The sequence below is a fragment of the Lissotriton helveticus genome, chromosome 7 (genome assembly GCF_964261635.1).
Source record: "Lissotriton helveticus chromosome 7, aLisHel1.1, whole genome shotgun sequence".
Taxonomy (NCBI): domain Eukaryota; kingdom Metazoa; phylum Chordata; class Amphibia; order Caudata; family Salamandridae; genus Lissotriton; species Lissotriton helveticus.
This window is the reverse complement of record NC_136068.1, coordinates 58,960,550-58,981,420: the sequence shown is the minus strand read 5'-3', so window position 1 is coordinate 58,981,420 and position 20,871 is coordinate 58,960,550. Positions and strand designations below refer to the sequence as shown.

Below are 20,871 nucleotides of genomic sequence, written 5' to 3'. Positions count from 1 at the left end.
TTGGCGTAGGTGTTGTTGTGTTGTAATACATTCTGAAGTCTTCATCTCTTCTGTTCCAGAGTTTACCGCTGCTAACATATCTGACCAAAGACCCACAGAAGCACTGGCAAAGGGATCAGTTCCGGCATTAAGCTGCTAATGTATGCAAACACAGGCATGGACTAAAAAGCTTAGGCTGTTTGTGCTGAATCTTTGTGCAACCGGTGTATTTCTGTGCTTGCTATGTCTACCTGTATGTGGCAGTGTCAATGATATTTCTATAGCTCCTACTACCTGGATGGAGCCTTTTTAAGTGAACTCAGTGGCTGAAGGAAATAAAGACAGATGGTTGTAAATCTTTTTCTGTGTTTCGGATCAGCAGGAGGTTAGTGGCCAGTTCTTCACCATTCATGTCCCAGGGATCAAGATACAATTTCATTTCAATTCAATAACTAAATGACTCCCTTGTCTCTGTAAGGGTGAGACAGATATCTTTTAAGCAGACTGCGTGCCAGATTTAAAAGAAGGTGTCATGGGATGAAACACCTAAATTCACTCAGGGACTCATGTCACTCCACAAAGGTGTTCTGATGACTCCAAGTGCACAAGGTGTCACCAGGACACAGAGTGACCATATGCAGGCAAAGTGTCCGATAAATGGTTCAGGAAAGTTGCTCATCATACAAACCACGTGGTCTTCTAACTTAAAGATTTAATCTTTTATTAACTTCGAATTTAGCACTTTCACCCTGTGATGGGGTGAACCGATCACTTGTTTGATATAATACTTACAACAATCACTGACTGAGGTCAGGATCTCAATCTGTGCAGCTAGTCGTGAGAGGGCTCTTACACGTCACCAGTTCCTGCTAATCCACTTCTGTCTAAACCGAGCCACTTCTGTGAACCAGCGTCTGAGCACATTGGCCAGGGTTGATTTATTCACACTTGTGACTTTGAGAATATATCCTGTGTGCCTGAAAAGATGTGCTTATATTTGCATTATTAGAAATTGCAATGAATGCTTAGAAACTGATTCGATTAGAGAGTTGCTTAAAACACAACTGGGGGCTGATTACATATGGAAAATAGTGCCCAGGAGGCGTGGGAGGGGCAGAAGCCAGGCCTTATATAGTGGGTGTCTGGTAGGCAAGTGCAAGGAGAGACTGAAGAGGGGACATCTGCGGTTGAGTACTGTGCATGGATGCTAGCACTCATTTTTGTGAACTAATATAGTCAGAGAGAAGGAGTAGGGTGTTCTGCTCCTATCGTCATTGTGTTGGTGATGCCCTGTCACTCTGCCTATAGTTCGCGAAAAAACAAATCAGACACAGCACATCAATGCATTTCACACACTTCCACATAAGTCTAACACATGCATGCTGAAATCCATAACACTCATGCAGACACACATGCAAATACATATTTGTAACCCCCCCCACACACACACACCACATATAAATCGAATTACACAGGTACATGAGTGTGCACAAACACATGCACACACGCATACACACCCACACATACCCACCCACACATACCCACCCACACGTACACACAAGCACGGATAATGGGAGAATGACTAAACTCTTGTTTTAACTTTATTTACTCCTATCTGGTAGGCACAAAATAATATTTAGCATGTGCCAATGTATTTACTAATGAGTGATTGTATGCACAAATATGTTTATTCTATGGTAGTAATCACTGAGCAGTGATGGATATGGGCCAATCAATACATTGCTTGTCTTAAGATCTTGTGAACACTCACAAACTGGTGAGATTGTGGACATTCACAAAATACACCCATTCTCAGCCTGTAAGGGGTCAGAGAATTGAACCAGCAAAGGGTTGGAGTAAATTCTTCTCCAGGTTGGGACAGGCAATGGAATGTCACCAACCCCCTGTTAGGGACGTAGGGACGTGGGGAAAGGGATTATCCAAGAAGAAAATGCTTTCCCAATGGATATAAATTACACTTTTACCATGCATTGGCAAAGCCAATAGGTCTGGCTATAAAGTGCTAATAGCTGCAAACAACATTTGTCATGCCAGTGTTTGCATGTGTTAGTGCATTAAAGCCAGGTAGACATTACGCTGCAAATACTACGACATTTACTTGTGGCGCACATTGACATTTGTGAATGTTGTGATACACTTTCTCAAACTAGAAACCACTTGATGATACAAAGTAATACACTGGAAAAACACAACACACTTTGATTGTTAAGCACTAAGTGGCATCCTCACACGTGACACAGAGTTACACTAACATACACTGCAACACCAATGCATGATGTTAATAATAATAATGATGCTGCTGATGGATAAAAAGTTGGGACAACAGAAGAAGTGAGAGAGGGGCCAGGGATCTCCACATCTCATGTTTGGTGCAGATATAGAGAAGGACAGAACAATGCCTATGGGGAACAGGTGACTAGGAGGGTGGGAGCTTTAATTGTGTGTGTGTGCATACAAGTGAACATGGAAGCCGGTGCAGTCCCAGTTTTGTGACTCTGAAGGGTCACACCAGGTAGGCGCATGCGCAGTTTTGTGACATTGAAGGGTCAAACCAGAGTCAATGGATGTGTGTATGTGTGTGTGTTTGTGGTTGACTACAGGTGATTGTAAAGACTGTGACTGAGTGTGGAAAAGTGTGGGTGCCCAAGTGTGAATGTTTTTCGAATTTTAGTGTGTAATTTAATGCTGATAGTGCAAATGTGGGAATTAGGTGATTGTTTGATTTGTGAATTATCTTTATGAATAGGGGGGTGAGTATGAGTAACCGAATATGGCAATGTGCAAGTTCAAGTAAAGTTGAATGTGATCTGAGCAAATTACAGCCATTAATTGAGGTGAGTTGGGACCTAGTTCCACTGCAGCTGCTGCACCTCTGCTAGTACACCTCTGCCTAGAGGTGGCTGTGTAGTGAAGATTCACAAATTAGTCAAGAACTTCCCATGTTTCAGCAGGATTCACACAGACTAAAGGCGTGCTGACCTTTTGCATTATTTTGGGTTATAGGACAGACAGACAAGGAGGAAACGCAGACTCCCACTTCCGACAGAGAAGGAGAGCTACACCGAAGGTACATTTATTTTATACATGTTCCTGCTCCAAACTTTAATAAGACTGAGACACGTCAAAACCTGTTTTTAGTGCCTTTCTATTAGATAAAGAAATGTACAAATTTATTGTTTTTCATGTTTCCTTTGCTAGCCCAGTGCATGAATTGTTTTTGCTAGAAGACAGAAACAACAAGTATTAAAATACCACTTTAATACATTTGACAAGGAACACTTATTACCCCCACTTCCTCTTTCTCGTCCCATTCCTTTCTTACATGAGTAATATGCCAGCTCCACTGCTCCTTGTTCACCCACTCCTAAGCCTTTGTACACTTCCCATAACTCCAAGGATATCCTCCCACAAACCTCTCTCACTCAGCAGCACTTCCAGTGTCTTTTTTGTGCCATTCCATTCACTTTCACAGGGGATGCTGGAGCCCCCTTTTACAGTAGACAGAGTGAGAGAGAACTCTTTCTTTTAAGGTAAGGAACTTTATTTATCTTTTCAGCTGGAGCAGGCTATTAGTGTATCTTCACTCTGACTGGGGGCATGAGGCCGTGAAAAATGCTTTATTTCTATCCGATGTAATTGTAATTGCAATTGCATTTATATAGCGCTTACTATCCCTGGTGAGGCGATGAAGCACTTTTCAATGAGTAGCACTCTACTCTGGAACCCAAAAGGATTAGTGAGGTCCAGAGGCCCTTTTCCCTTCCCTTTGATAAATGGTGCATCGGCCCACTTGCTCTAGATGTGAATACGTGTGTGGTGCACCGGCCTTTGTTCTATAGCCTCAGTCAATGCACCAGTCTGCTCTTGTATTAGCCACAGGCGGTTGCTCCCTCTTGTTCTATTAGCCGCGGGCAGCAAGGGCTGAAGCTGGGGCATAGAGCCACTGTCTTTTTGTCATGCAGCTCTCACCTTCATCCAGTCTCGGCCTCGAGTTAGACAAGCTGGGATGGGCTTTTGATTTATGGGAGGAAGTATTAGATTGTGAACTCTAGGTTGGTGCCCTTGACTTATTGTTGTAAAAGTTAGATCTCTTCTTATATTTGCCCTACCTTTTCCTGTCACTCTGAGCAGACGTCTCTGTGTAGTGAAAAGGCTGAGTGTAATTCTGTGATTTCCTCAACACTTCCCCTAGTTCCTCTTCAAACAGCGTGTTGTCTGAAAAGAACTGAATAAGACACCCTTAAGAGACAATTCTTCTGGTTGGCACCAACTTTCCAGATTCTGAGATATAGATTGTGCCCCACAGCTACTGTCACTGCTGATGCAATGGTGAAGTTGTTAAGTTGTCAAACATCAGGTCTGAGAGATACTTGGCTTGAATCTTCAACCTCCCATCAGTTGAAAGTAATCTTCACTTTTCTGAATGTTGGTGGATAGAGACTGGAAGTCTTTATAAAGTGAGTAGGAGGTATAGACTGAGTAAATATATAACCTCATTTCAAGACCAAGACTTGAATGTGATCTTTTAAAGGCAAGCTCCATCTTCTTGTCAACTGGGTCTGAAAACGTCACATCCTCTGAAAGCAGGGAAGGTTTCTCCAGAAGACTTACCTATAGAGGATCCACTATTCAATTCTGTGGGAGCTCTTTTTCCCCCTTGCCCAAACGATATAGTCTCTCCATAAACCTTGGTACTGAGACCCTGTCAGTATCTTTCTGTTCCCTCCTGAAATAATTCAGTCTACGAATGTCAAATAGAGAATTCTCAATCAAATATGGCAACTTATAGTAGTCTCAAAGGAGTAGATCTTTTACCAAAGGAGTTCAGGAAATTCAGAAACCTGAGAGTGGAAGATAGTTACACTAGAGTAAATAGCTGCAAACCTCTATATTTTGTGGCCATCTCTTTGGATGGTCACGTGCACTAGAAATCAAAAAAGCAAAATAAATGAATCTGTAAGGTAACTGCTGCTCATTTAAAGTTTTCCAATACGTTTGGGTTGAATTTGCAGTACATATGTAAAGACAACAATAACATACTATTGATGAGATGTGGAGGAAAGTACAAAAAGGGGAAAAAAACTGCATTCACAAGTCTTCTAATGTTTGGGAAATTGATGAACAGAAGAAGCATAAACTTTAGCCATCCTTGTATTTATATGATGGTAGGAGAAATCAGGGACTGTAGACAGATCTTCAAGCCTACAGTTGTAGTCCAGAATATCATAGCATGGGATATCAAATGACCTTAATAACATTAGAAAATAAGGAAAATGTAAATAATGAGTATATATTATCAAGTGACTGCAATATCATGACCAAAATATCAATACCCCAAAAATATTTAGGAGATAAGGGCATATAGCTAAGTTTAGATTTACTATTCATAACTTGAAATCTATATCCCTTGAATATATAAATATCAAGAACTAATATTTATATTTTAGTCCTTGATATTTTGGTCACATATTCTATACTTGATTTCCTGGACCTAGTCTACATCCTCGTTTACCATGCAACAAAGTGGGTGGTTTGGATCCCACTTTTACAGCCTAGAAAGTGTTCTTTCTAGGCTGTACTCCAGACAAGCCTTTCTATAGAATGAGGCATCCCACAGCAGTGTTGTCTATATCCTGGGGCACCTACACCAGATGCACAAAGTGGTGTACTGTTTCTGCACCTCATGTCATATGCCAAGCTAAAGCATTAACCAGAGAAAGACAACTGGGTAGGCTTAACATAGAGACTTCCTCCCTTTTAACCAGAGTTTTCAGTTACACTCTTCACACCTGCAATCCACCAGTTGCCAGTACTCCGAAGACTAATCAGCAGCAGCATCTTGCTATCCAAAGGGCCTCTTGGAATACATAAGGAGCACTGTGTCTACACCCCTCACTTCACTCTCCCTGTCTTCCCACTCCACCTGCAGGAATATAAGTTATCCACTTCGACTGTCTGGGAACACAGTTGTCACCTTCTATTTTGTGGAAGGACAGGTCAGGGGTATTAAAAAAGGATACCACTGACCTCCACTACTCTAGCTCACTCAAACACAAAATGCAGGTGCTACATTAGTGTCACACACCAACAAGCCAGGTGTTAGCGCAAGTGCTTCTACTGTTTTTGTTAAATCTGTGTCGTCATACTCATAATTCCCTAAAAAAACAATCACTTGGGGAGGATGAATGAGAATACAAGAGAGAATGAAAGGGGGATGATAACCAAGGCGAAAAAGGGAAGAGATTGGTGAATCGTTAAGTTAGGAAAGTAGTGAAAGAGCTAAATTGAAAGAGATTCAAAATCATGACAGGAGAAGAAAAAGAAGGACAGAAGAGAGGAGAATATTGGGTGAACCAGTAGGGATGGTGTGAAAAGACCTCTGTGGGATGTGAGATTGCATGTGGAACAATTCACAAATGTACCTTTGACCTGAAGACCTGAAGTCTAAGTTTAGGCCTGAAGTATAAGGGAAATTTTCACAAAGGTCATCCTAGACTTCAGGTGTAAGTTTACCTTTGTGAATGGGCCCTTAGACTTCAAGTCTAAACTTAGACTTCAGGGCTAAACTTAAACTTCAGGTCTAAGTTAACCATGGGCCCAGGGTATCTTTTTGCCTTCAGAGTGATATTTTAGATAATGTGGCTGTAAGGTGAAGGGAGAAAGCCCTACCATTTTTAAGATACAGCTTCTCAAAAGCACCAGTTATCAATAGTCTATGGAGTTCAACCAGGAGTGGCTTAGTTGGGAAAAATTGAAAGGCACAGCTTCCCAGAAACCATGAATGAATATCTATTGGGTCTATCGAAGTTCATCATAGGTGTAACCAGCAGAAATTTGTGTCTTTTTAAAACCACCAAGGTTATAGTTTTTATGAGGTTCATAGGGGCCAACCAGGAAGATGCAAAAGCACAACCCCCTAGGAGACACAGGTTTCTAGAACCACCAGTTAATAAGCATCTACCATGTCTACCTAGGATCAGAGCAGCCTCCAGCAACTGATAGGAAAACAGATAATTGAGGGTTATTGATACAATCAGGCAACCAGACACAGTAGTATGTAGGACGGTACAAAAGGAAAATATCAATATCCAAGAAGTGGATTGTGGGTTATCATCAGGTGAGTGTTCCTCACGGTCAGATACCCTGGTCAAGTGTGAAAGAATGTATCTGTTTGCTTTCATCTCCCTATGAAACAGTGGAGATTGTGCACGTGTGAATTTGAGAAGGTGAGGTGGAATGTTCCAAAGTGCATCTTAGTCACCTGGCCTCAGGGTAGGATTAATCTAACAGGCTCAAAGTTAGCACTACCCTGTCTGTGAACCTTCAAAATCAGATTGCCCATAAATATTGGCAAAGTGACACAGTTCTCGATCACAGTATAAGAGAGACACTGGTTTTATACTCAAATTACTCGAACACTTAAAATGTGGATGGTAACACAACCTGGGCTACCATCTTTGACAATTATCACATGTTTAAAGTAGGTGTAGCAATTCAGCAAACTTAGTCTATATGTGTAAATAATAAAGTGAATAGATGAAAACACTGTAAGAACATTCACATATATGTAAGCTAACACTCAATTGAAAGCTTGGACAAATTATTTGATAGTGCACAGTGGGTCTTCTCCCAAACAAAAGTGGAAGCTATTTTGGGATGTAAGTCATTTTAGTAAAGGCATACTTTCTGCTGTTGCACATCTACATTTGATGATTTGGCTTTAACTACTGTTAAATTTCAGGAGTTTGCCTTTGGAAATTTTCTAGTGATCTTGTCCAATCCTATCACTTCCTGATACTTTGTGACCTACACTTTTAACAAACCCCGAATCTACTGATTTACCTGAAAAAACTTTATGTGTGAGGGTTTTAAATCATTAGGAAATTAATCTCTTAGTCTGAAAATAAATTTTTCTAAACAAAGGGCATCAAACTATATGCCAGCATACTGCTCCGGGAATTTATGCAGTGGTCCTGTGCGATAGGTCTACTGTCCTTCTATCTAAAAGGCTTTCATGATGGTGGGTCAATAGTGGACAATATATAGGTGAAACACACAATTCACTGCTGCTGTTTGTTTGTTTCATCAACTACTAAGCAGCATTCAAAAGAGTTGCCCAGAACATTTTAGACAAGGGTTAGTGGGTTGGAACATTTATACAAATTGCTAAGAGCAATCATGTCCTCATACCCCAAGACCTGGGTATGAGTTAAACTCATTGGGCAGATGGCCACTGATAAGATTGACACTGACCGAGGTCTGAAACAGAGCGGATCTAGGCCCAGCCTTGGCAGGAGCCAACCTAGTCACCCCTAAAATTGGACACTGGAGAATTCCACTCATACAGTATGCCAACAATCTAGTAAAGTTCGACCATGCAAAATCTGGTTTGCAAAAAGTCCTCAATGCCCTGAACATATACAATTTCAGGAATGAGCTTGTGGCTAATGGGAGCTAAATAAAAGTAGAAATTTTCTGGAGATATCCTAAGAAGAGGCTTACCAGTTACGCCACTGAGGTTGGACTGTGTTCAACATTATATCTATCTGGGAGCATGGCTATGTGAAACTGGCAGACCGGCTTTGCAGCTAAACAAAATGATAAGCAAACCAGTAGTGGAAACATATGCCTTGTGCATATGAAACTCGATATTTGACAGCCCCACAACTACAGCCATTGGTAGGGCGGTTCGTGCCAAACTTCTCCCCGCCCTCAACTTTGCTCAGGAAGCATTTTCAGGCAAGATGGGCACTGCCCTAGAAAAGATCCAGTGCACAACCTACAAGAAGGTATTCCATGTCCTATCTCACACAAGGAATACCTTGATCGGCTTGGAATTTAGGCTGGTGCAAGGAAACCTGGAAAGCTGGGCAATTCTTTCTCCATTCTATAGGCAGGCAACTGCTGCCCCCATGAATGCCCTAATAGACACAATTTTTACAACTACAAACAAGCCCAGGTCCAATAATCTGGTGGTATCTAAAGAAAATGAACAACTTGCAGGGAATATCTGAGACAATAATTTGACTAATTATACTTGGAAGCTCTCTATGATTGGGCTCCTCACGAGTCAATAATGGCGTCACAACTGCTCAAGTCAACCAAGTCCAATCTCCATCAGGCAGTAGAAAAGCACATTTTAAAACATATTCTATTGACCAGATTAGTCCTGCTTCCAATCAGAGAATGGAACCCAACTTGGAACCACCTCGATAATACCAACAGTTGTAGACGATGGAACTTCAGAAGAGAATCCTTGGCACACATAATTCTCTGCTGTCCGGCATGCCAACATCACAGCTGGCTCCTACTGGGGCCTTCTTACAGCATTTTATTCCATTGGCCAAAGTTAGTTTCTCTTTTGTACACCCTGCAGTCAGTGGCAGACAAGACCAAGTTTGGGAAATTTGTAATACAAGCCCTAAACTTATTAAAGAACATGAGAAGTCTACAGCGTTCACAACTTGTGATTCATCTCCCACTGTTGGTAACTCAAAATGGGCTTTACATTGAAGTAACAAACTTTGACTAACTCTGTCACTGGGTTTCCAGAAACTGTGGAACGTTGTATCTAAACGGTATAGACATCAATTTGCAACATTCAACTGGTACTTAATTCACTGTGGTCCCCTATCAGCCTTCATGACCATCCTGAACTGGAGATGTCTCAGCCCACAAGAATACTTATTTGGCTGGCCGCACTTTGCAAACTACACACTCCTAGGCACATAGCATCTTAACTATAAGTCCAGTTGTTGCAGCAAATCTTGATGAATTCTGCTGTAGACCTTTGGTACCTTCAGTATAGACCTGTTGGCACATAATTGCCATTGCAACAAAAGTACCTTTTCATGCACTGCACTTTGCAGTTTGGCTCAATGGGTTGTGTCACCATGCCCAGTAAGATCTTTGACCGTTTTCTCCCAGGCAGTATTAGCCTCTGTATATGACTCCTCATTAAGCCATCTTCACTTTACAAAAATAACTTTTTTAGACACTACACTTACATTTTTGGGTTGATTCATCATACCCAGTATGAACTTAAGTCATACTCTCCTAGATACATCAGCACCTTATGTATAAGGCCTCGAAAATAGTAGAACCTGTGTCATTTCCATTTATAACCTTTTATTATGTTTTCTGCACTTAAAAATCAAATACAGAAAACCGAATTCTTTCAGGCACTGTACTTTAGCTTTATGGGTTGTGTCATTATGGCCAGTAAGATCCTGATCCATGTGTGCCTTATAAAACAGAGATCTTGTGCAGTTTCTGCATATGATTCTTTAATATGTAATCTGCACTTCACCTTTAGGCTCATTATTTCGCACCTCATCTCTATACTTCAGCTGTAAACTACCTGTCAGTACACTTTACACGTTAACGTCCCGAGACGTGTGGAATTTTGAATTACTACCTTCTGCACCATAATGACATGCAACATATTCTTCATTAGTATGCACTCGCATCCTTTAATGACTTTAAGGAAAAAGGGGAAGCTGTTGTCCACTATATTAAAGATTTATTTAATTCATATGGTGCTGTAAAATATGTTCTCATATAAGAAAGTTATTTTAGGAGTGTTGATTGCTGTGTTCTCTCACACTCTGATATTTGTGGTTTATGTAACTCTTAATTAGTTTAAGTAATCCTACAATAAACTGAACAATGACATTGGCATCAAAATATACCTTCTTTCCTTTTAAAAGAGTGGAGCCAGTGTTGTGAGTTTTCAACCAATCACTTATGATGTTTCTCCACTAACCAGCTGTTGTTTTGTATCACAGGGTCAGCTACAGAAAACACATTGGAAACGTCACAGCTGATCGCCATGAACTCCATCACTGTTTATGAACATCCCAAGTTTCAGGGACTCCATAGGACGTATACGGCAGATGCTCTGAATCTGGAACAGGACAGTTTTGGAGACTGCATCTCATCTGTGAAGGTGGTGGGGCAGCCATGGCTAATGTACGAGCATCCAAACTATCAAGGAGGGTTCATTCCCCTAGAGGAGGGAGAACATCCTGCACTTGACATGAATGAAAAGGCGTCTTCTCTGAGGCTGATCAGAGAAGACCTGACCAATCCAAAGATCACAGTCTATGAGCATCCCAATGCCGCTGGTATTCAAGCAGTTCTGACTCAAGAGACCAATCTACCGTTTGGAAACATGGGTGATAAGATATCCTCCCACAGAGTCCAGAGTGGAGCATGGCTTCTGTATGAGCATCCAAATAGAGGGGGAAGGTATATTCTAGCCAGGGCTGGTGAATATCTGGCAAACTACTGCGATAATGGTTTAAACGACCAAGTGTCCCATGTGTATCCTCTACACCCTGGGAACGCCTCTGTGACCGCCACACTTCTGTGGGGCAAGAAAAAGATAGAGAGTGAAAAGAACATCCAAGCAGATCAGTATGTTTATGTCAACAACACAGACAGTGAGCAGGAGTTCACTGCTGCTTCTTGCAAAGAGTATGAGAAATATGTCTCCCATAGCTTTGAATTCAGCAATGAGTCTTCAATCAAGGTGGGTGCTTCATTTAGCTTGGAAGGAGTGGCCAATATTTCAGCAGAGGCATCCAACACCTTCTCAGTAAAGAAAGATGAGGTTGAGAAATTCACCACAAGGAAGAAGGCAGAGTTAAATTTGCCGATGAAGGTACCGCCACGCTCAAAAATAACAGTCAATTTCATGAGCAAGGAGGTTACCATCTCAGTTCCAGTGGAGCTGAAAATTTTCCAGGGGAGTAAGACGGTGACTGAATATGGCACATATCGCTGTGAGTCTGGCACAGATATCTACATAGATGTGCAATCTGACACCATTAGTAAATAGTAGTCTCTGCCACCCCTTCCTTTTGTTATGGGCTATGCCTCAACATTGATTTGCTATTCTTTGATTAATTGTGCTTTTTTTTATAAACTGAGAAATCTTTAAAGGATTCTTTTAGGGCTTCCATTTTCAAACATCACATCTCACAAAAGATAATTAGCTAGTAGGAAGTCGTCCTAGGACCCAACCAATGTTCGATGACATAAAATGTGTTTTTCTGGTAGGTTAACAATGAACGCTGACCCCTTATAAAAATGTCACTCAATAGTATATATGGACTCGGTCACTGGTTGTCATTGCTACATAGCAGTAAAAGTGTACCCTCGAGTCAGAAAGACAAGGCTATACTCTAACCTCTCAATGGCAGTCACTGGGGCACCGATGTATGACTGGGTGATTTATACCTTAATGCTGTGCTGTGATTGGCCAGTGTGCATTTATGATGCGCTTCAAGCTGACTGCACATTTGAGGTGCTTGGCGGCAGTGATTCACTTGTGCCTGCAGGTGAGAAAGCGTCAGCCAATGCTGTGCACATCCTTGCTACTGCTGCATCAGTGTCTGTCTGCTCTCAACAGAAACTCTGCTAAGACAATATACTGGTCGATTTGTGTCATTGCAACAGCACATAGCATAGCTACACACTATATATATATATATATATATATATATATATATATATATATATATATATATATATATATATATATATATGCAACTCACATCGGTTTCTGGCCAAACGCGGTCCTGCTGCCTGATGCTGCCGGCGGCAGCCAACCACAAATTTGCAAACAATCCTTTCCAAGTCAAAAAGAAGGCGGCACACCAGGAACTGCAACATTAGCATCTGTCCATACCACCTGCTCCTCCCACCAGCCCAGAAAAAGATTCGCCAGGCTGGGGGCGAAGCAGGTTCCCATGGCTGTCCCAGTTTTTTGTCTATACAAAACTTTATCAAAGAGGAAGATGTTTTCATTAAGGCAGTATAGCATCATCAGTTTCAACATCACAGTATGTTCATACATCTCAATTGATCTCCGTTGTAAATAGTACAAGCATGCTTCGACACCCTGGTTCTAGTCCATTGAGGTGTACAATGAGCACACATCAAGGGAAATGAGAAAAGAGCCAGTTTCCCATTACCATCATGTATTCTTTTCAAGAAATCTGAACTGTCACGACAATATGAACTTAATTTTTTCACATATGGGGCCAAGAAATGATCCAAGTAAATTGATGTATTTTCCAAAAGAACTCCATTGGAGGAGGCAATCGGCCTCCCTGGGGGTCTGGTGGCATGCTTTTGCACCTTGGGTAATAAATAAAGGCTTGGCATTCAAAGATTTTTATTTCTCAAAAATTTCAGTTCATCATCATCAATCAAGCCTGTAGTAAACCGATTGTAAAGCATTTCATGGTAATTTGTAATGGTATGCTCATAAGTGTTCCAATCAATTACCTCGTAGCATGTGTAATCATTGAGTTGTCTCATTGCCTCAATGGTCGCGATATTTATATACAGTATGTATCATCTCGCAACTTTTGGACTCATGCAGTGTTTGTTATTGTACTTCAACTCGAACTTTATTTACAAAAACAATGGAGTTTTTCCTCTTTTTCACGTTTGATCCAAAGGGTATGTCTTCTGTTTCTATGTATGTAATGTGGATGTCTGAGCAGCAGCGCGACTGATGAACCTAACGAAGGCCGACAGACTGAAATGCGTCGTTCTTTGTGCATAATAAACCCCTTTGTTGCAGTTCCTGGTGTGCCGCCTTCTTTTCGACTTGGAAAGGATTGTTTGCTATACATATATATTTATATATTTATATATATATGTATGGCCCGGCTGAGAACAGACACATGCAGCTGAAGCGTCTAGGGGACCCGGGAAGGGTACAAACCGTCATATGCACAGCCTTGCCACAAGAACATACCTCGTCCATAAGAACTCAGGACCCTACTTGGGACACTAGGACTAGGGTGGAACCACTTACCTGCAAGTCGTGAATAGGGCATGCTAGTACCTGTAGTTAGCCAACGCTGCTGCGGTGCTGTTTGTGAATCCAACCCCGCCCACCTGAACAGCCAATCCCGGCGGGACGCAAGGATATACAACAAAGACTCTTTTGGCGTTTTTGAACTGTAGCTGGGGCAGGCATCTGAGGAAGGTATTGCACCGAAACGCGTCATGCCAGAGCTCCGTTGAAATAAATACCCTTCATACATTCTTCGCTTTGTGTCTCTCCGGTTCTTTCACCTTGAAGAATCTTTCGTGGCAATTATCTTGCACGCCAGTCCTGGACGTGCTGGGAGAGACCCACTTCAATCAAGAGGTCAGTGTCAACAGGACAGCTTCGGCACACTCTCCCTCCAAGGTATTGGAATACACTGACCCGCTGCACCCGCTCTCAGCCTCTGACGGGCAGGTCCAGGATATAGTCAAAATGTCTCTACCAACCATCGACTATGATGATGTTCATATGCTGTATTTATTAGAGTAACACTCACTGTCCACATGAAATTAATTTGCCACAATCTAAACATGTCATTTTAATCTTTCCAAAGTTCTTCTAAATATTTGGGACCGTTTCCCTTGCCTCTGAAGCTCTCAGTGCCACTTCTTTGATGAATGTACTAGCAGGTCAGGGGTTCTCCTCCAAATCTCTCTTTTATGCAGCACTATAATTAATTGGTGCCACCTCTCCATATGACGATGCATGGTATAGTTACCACAACTATATTTTTTTTCGGTTCCTCTGGAGAGTTCATCGTGGCAGATGAAGCGTGTAACGTACCGGGCATTTACCTTTTTTTGCATGTACAGGAAAGGAAAAAAAAATCGAGCGTCCGAGTTCTAAGGTGTCCCAGGGCCATTTTAGTGGACCAGGCCCAAATCCAAAGAACAGGCCGCCATTTTGGGAGTCCTCTTGCAGCCGCCTGTCGCTGTAGCATCAAGAGCAGCCGAAACTCAGCTGAATGGCAACTGAAACGGTAAAGGGGCGCCCCACTACAGCAGACGAGCCTCCACCTAGGAAGGCCCATTCACGCCGGCTCCCCCCCCCTTCGGGCACCCCACGCCGTTATTCGGAGCAGTATTGTAGGATGGCCACACCAGTGCGGCAACTTGCTAGACATCACCTCGGTGGTAACCGAATCTCAACGCCTTGTGGTGTCTCCTATTCAGAAAACATTGTTATGCTGCCTTCGACCTATTCGCCGCAAGTGCGCACACAACTCAACTGCATAGCTTGCTAGACACCACCTCGGTGCCATCCGGATCTTGGAATGTCAGCACCTTTTGGTGTCTTCTCTTCAGAAAATATTGTTGCGCTGCCTTTGGCCCCATTCGCACATCGGTCCGCTACTGACGCCATCTCACAGGCTAATGGGGCGCCCCACGCCGAGTTTCAGCATTGTAGAATAACCACACCAGTACAGCAACTTGCTAGACATCACCTCGGTGCCATCCGGATCTCGGCGCCCCACTGCAGATGAAGTGCCTCTCAACTATGAAACCACCACGGTGACATCCGGATCTTGGCACGTTGTGCTGCCTTCGGCCTATTCGCACATCGGTCCGCTACTGACGCCATCTCACAGGCTAATGGGGCGACCCACGCCGAGTTTCAGCATTGTAGGATGACCACACCAGTACAGCAACTTGCTAGACATCACCTCAGTGCCATCCGAATCTTGGCATCTCAACGCCTAGTGGTATCTTCCATACAAAAAATATTGTTACGCTGCCTTTGGCCCCATTCGCACATCAGTCCGCAACTTAGACATCACCTCGGTGCCATCCGGATCTTGGCATCTCAGCGCCTTGTGGTGTCAGTCAGAAAATATTGTTGCGCTGCCTTTGGCCCCATTCGCACATCGGTCCGCCACTGACGCCATCTCACAGGCCAACGGGGCGCCCCACGCCGACTTTCAACATTGTAGGATGGCCACAGAAGTGCGACAACTTACTAGACACCACCTCGGTGCCATCCGGATCTTGGCGCGTTGTGCTGCCTTCGGCCTATTCGCACATCGGTCCGCTATTGACGCAAACTCACAGGCCAACGGGGCGCCCCACGCCGACTTTCAGCATTGTAGGATGGCCACACCAGTGCTGCAACTTGCTGGACACCACCTCGGTGCCATCCGGATCTTGGCGCGTTGTATTGCCTTCGGCCTATTCGCACATCGGTCCGCTACTGACGCCGCCTCACGTGCCAACGTATTTTCTCCGCATTTTATACCCTATGCCGCATAACAGGTCATGTGACTTGTTTATAAAACTTTTCATTGGTTCATTTTACTTTTGGTTTCCTAATGATGGAAGGCTTGATCATATGACCTAAAAACAACACTTTTCATTGGATGAAAACTTTTTTTTTCCCCCCCAAACGATGAAAGCCCCACCTTGTTTCTGGATGTTTCAGACTAAACTGGCGTCAGCATGAGAGCACCACCATCTCGTAGCTCCGTCGTGGTCATTCCGCGAGCAATCATGGCAGCCGCTCCCCACCAGAAGCCTGCAGGAGTCGGGGCCCCCAAAACTTTTGATGAATTCTCAAGGCGGAGGGGACGCTTTCGAGAATGGGGTCCAAGACCTAGCAGACAAGCGTCCGATTTCCAAGGTGTCCCAGGGCCATTTCAGTGGACCACGCCCAAAAAGGAAAGAGCCTGCCGCCATTTTAAGAGTCCTGTGGCAGCCGCCTATCGCTGCACCGCAAGAGTGGGCGCAACTCAGCTGAATGGCGGATTTTGACACAGTGGACCAAAAGCGGACGGAATGGCAACTGAAACGGTAAAGGGGCGCCCCACTAAAACAGATGAGACTCCACCTGGAGAGGCCCGTTCACGCCGCCTCCCCCGGGGCGCCCCACGCCGTTATTCGGAGCAGCATTGTAGGATACCAAAACCAGTGCGGCAACTTACTGGACATCACCTTGGTGCCATCGTTCTGCTGCCTTGGAACTATTCGCACAACAGTTTGCTACTGATGACCCACCCCCCGCGACGCCCCACGCCGTTATTTGCTGGTTGGCAACTTACTAGACATCACTTTCGTGTCATCTAGATTTCGGCGCGTTCTGCTGCCTTGGAACTATTCGCACAACAGTTTGCTACTGATGACCCACCCCCCGCGACGCCCCACGCCGGAAATCTGGACGTTGTGCTGCGTTGGGACTATTCGCACAGCCGACCGCTACTTCGTTGTTTTTCCCTAAAAATGTTTATATGTTATTACTATTTTTGTTTTCTTGTATATATTTATAAATTATTAACGTTTTATAATCTTACTACTTTGTCGGAGTGCTATATATTTTTTATGTGACACATAATTGTAAAAACTTTGATGTACAAAGAGTCATCCCTGGAATCTTCCGCTTCACGCTCGGTCCCCTCCCCAATCACAATACAGGATGGTTTTCAGATAATAGCAACGCTTCTGCTGTGACGGATCTCATCGAGTGTGGGCCTTGATCTACTATAACTCCTTTGAAGAGGGGTGATTCTTTACAGCTGTGGCCATAAACTACATCTGCAGGGCTAGCTGATAGCCTAGGACCGGCCTGGACAATCGGACACAGAGGAAAAGGAGTGTCAGAGGGTGCGGTAGTGAATAGGGCGAAAGGGAGGTGTCGGGCGGGCACAGGGTGTGATTCTCAGGGAAGAGCAGCGCAGATGGGGGGAGGTTTATTACCCATGCATAAGACAGAGAGCGGGGGTGACCACTGCCTGGGTGAGATGCTTGCGAGGGTGGGGAGCCATGCTAAGGATCGACAGCGTGCACAGAGTGGGTCTGGTCAAGGCATCTAAAATGGCTGCCGTGCACGACAAAAGTGTGGCATCTGAAAAAAGACAAGATGGCGCACACAATGTTTTTCAACAATTCCTGATTTCCTTTGAATCGAACGTTAACAGACGTTGGGGCATATTACCAAAGTTAAGCGATATTTATCCCTAACGATGCATTGCAAAGATTTTTTTACCGTCAGAAATTATCGCAGATAAACCTTGCTATTATCAAGGTTTATCGCAAATACGATAAAAAACGACCGCAATGCATTAATATCGCTGAAAACTCAGCGATATTCATGCATTACCGAGCTAATGCTCTTAGCCATGTTATCCACCTCCCATTGGATAACATGGCTAAGAACTGCTCAGGGCAGCTGTTACTTTTTGGAGATATTCGCGCTTATCTCGAATATTTCCAAAAGTTGATAATAGGAGATAGCGATGTTAGCGACTGTTTCCAGTCGCTAACATCTTGGCATGCCCACTTTGCATGTCATTAGTGATAAATATCACTCACATGCAAAGTGGGACCCAAGATGGTCGCTATCTCCTACTAGCCGTCGCTAACTGGTGTTAGCAACAGCTAGGTAATACAGATATAATTTTATCTCCGCGAAGCGGAGCGCTGTTACAGATATATATCTTGTTTTTGAACGTTAATTTCTCAAAATGCACTGAAGCACATATATTGAGACATAGCAAAGGCACATCGGGCTACCAGTCCCTAGGAGATAGCGATGTTAGCGACTGTTTCCAGTCGCTAACATCTTGGCATGCCCACTTTGCATGTCATTAGTGATAAATATCACTTACATGCAAAGTGGGACCCAAGATGGTCGCTATCTCCTACTAGCCGTCGCTAACTGGTGTTAGCAACAGCTAGGTAATACAGATATAATTTTATCTCCGCGAAGCGGAGCGCTGTTACAGATATATATCTTGTTTTTGAACGTTAATTTCTCAAAATGCACTGAAGCAAATATATTGAGACATAGCAAAGGCACATCGGGCTACCAGTCCCTAATATTTTACCAAGTTTCGTGCAAATCCATTCAGCCGTTCGATTATTATTATTATTTTTTTTTTTTGCCCCGCGGGGCCCTTTTAAAACCTCCACATCAAACCTAGGGGGTCAGCGAGGATCTACTATGCCCCCTTATGGTCATTTGCCCCTTCGCTTTGGCCTCCTCTTGTCTCTCGATCCTACCGAGAGACAAGATGGCGGCCGCTACGTCCTGTTTGGAATGTTTACAGACACCGGAGAGCCAATCAGCTTCGCTTCGCAAAGCTCCGTAACGCGAAAAGTACGCGAAGCGGTGCGCTGTTACAGATATATATCTTTTTTTGAACGTTAATTTCTCAAAATCCACTGAAGCACATATATTGAGACCTAGCAAAGGCACGTCGGGCTACCAGTCCCTACAATTTTGCCAAGTTTCGTGCAAATCCATTCAGCCGTTCGATTATTATTATTATTTTTTTGTTTTGCCCCGCGGGGCCCTTTTAAAACCTCCACATCAAACCTAGGGGGTCAGCGAGGATCTACTATTCCCCCTTATGGTCATTTGCCCCTTCGCTTTGGCCTCCTCTTGTCTCTCGATCCTACCGAGAGACAAGATGGCGGCCGCTACGGACTGTTTGGAATGTTGACAGATGCCAGAGAACCAATCAGCTTCGCTTCACAAAGCTCCGTTGCGCGAAAAGTACGCGTCCTGGGCCGCTGCCCGGTCCGCTGTTACAGATATATATCTTTTTTTAAACGTTAATTTCTCAAAATCCACTGGAGCACATATATTGAGACCTACAAAAGGCACATCGGGCTACCAGTCCCTACAATTTTGCCAAGTTTCGTGCAAATCCATTCAGCCGTTCGGGCTAAAAGTGAGGCCAACCGCCCTATGGAAAACTCAATGTTAAAAACACGTTTTGGGACCCCCTTTTTTCTCGGCCCCCACTGGACGAACCCCCCCCAAATTTTCGAGGGCTGCTCAGAAACAAAATGTGCCATTTTCCTGAAAATTTCAGCCAATTCCGTCCACAAACGCCAAAGTTATTAGACATAGAATTTTCAAAAAACCCATAGAGAAAAAATCCTAACTATATATACCTACTGGCGACCGCCAGTAGGTAATATATATATATATCCAAGCTCCAAACATCCAAGGGTATTAACCCATAAAGAAGATAGCACTCTCAGGGGTCGTTCCACAGATGATTTATTACGGGAACAGTACAGCAACGACGCGTTTCGCCATAGGGCTTTTTCAAATTGTGCAAAGAGTCGCGGCGCCTGTCTGCTTATAAAAACGTCATTGTTTTAGCTAAAAGCAAGGAAGGACTATGTTACATATTTACACATGGCCGCCATCTTAACATGCAGTAACTCATATAGGAACAATGCAAGTTTACAATGGTAAGCCTTATTATCAACGTTATATACGTATAGACAAAGAGAGAATACATTATTCCCAAAATTTATACACCCGTGATGGGTTATAATAGTCCTCACTTCACATGCTACAATCATTCCCTGTATGGGATAGACTTAAGCAAAGTCTTTATATCAAAGACCTTTTATCTCGCCCTGAATGGGCCGAATCAAACAAGTTTAAAAACCTTATCACAAAATGTATCTTACAAAATGGATGTGTCAAAAGAACATGAGGAATTTACAAAATTCCAAACACAGCAAATAACAGCAAATAAATCTCGAGAAACATGTCCTTGTAAATTACCCTAGGTGTACTGCTAGCTCTTCATGCATATTGAGACCTTTAGGATTTTTACTCTGCATATCTATAATATACCTGGATTCCAGGCGTCTGAGTTTTAATAATCTATCACCCCCTCTGATGTTGGCAGGCACACTATCCAGGCAAACATATGACAACAGATCCCTATTGCTCCCATGTTTACTGTGAAAATGCCTAGCTACGGGGTAAGATTCATCATTCTTAGCGATTGCCCGCATATGCTCCAGAATGCGCAGCTTTACTGCATTGGTCGTGCTGCCTATGTAATTCAAGCCACACGGACAAGTGAGACAGTAAATTGCATAAGGCGTAGAGCATGTTAAAAATTTCATGATGCGTTTAGGAATCGCCAAACCCGGTATTTTATAGGTGAGTGTTCGCTTGCTGAATTTGCAAGCCTTGCAGCGGCCACATGGGTAAAACCCATTGAGGACAGGTAGTTTAGGGGTTTCTCCAGGACGGAGAAAATGACTTGAAACCAGATG

At 43.4% G+C, this 20,871-nt stretch overlaps 1 pseudogene; it reads left to right on the top strand.

Moving 5' to 3' along the window:
- Positions 1 to 10,828: 10,828 nt before the first annotated feature.
- On the top strand, positions 10,829 to 11,846 carry LOC144768032 (epidermal differentiation-specific protein pseudogene; annotated as a pseudogene).
- The last annotated feature ends 9,025 nt before the right edge of the window (positions 11,847 to 20,871 follow it).